Source organism: Somniosus microcephalus, chromosome 4 (genome assembly GCF_052327205.1).
Source record: "Somniosus microcephalus isolate GS21.2 chromosome 4, FLI_Smic_1.0, whole genome shotgun sequence".
Classification (NCBI taxonomy): Eukaryota; Metazoa; Chordata; class Chondrichthyes; order Squaliformes; family Somniosidae; genus Somniosus; species Somniosus microcephalus.
This window is the reverse complement of record NC_140990.1, coordinates 86,497,078-86,497,303: the sequence shown is the minus strand read 5'-3', so window position 1 is coordinate 86,497,303 and position 226 is coordinate 86,497,078.

The following is a 226-nucleotide window of genomic DNA, read 5'->3' as shown; positions in this document are numbered from 1 at the left end:
TGTGCCCACTCTGAACTCGGTTTGCTGCTCCCTCTGTGCCCAGCACTGCCTGCACCCCCGGCGCATGGAAGTGGAATTTCAGCCTCAGTGTTACAAGTTTCATTGGTTACAGGCTGGAGAGAGGAATAATTCAATCTGACTCAGAGCTGTATCATTGGTTCATTCTGTATATCACTGACGGGCCCTTTTAAAGTTGAGTGGTCAGGTATTCAAATTCCCGGTAACT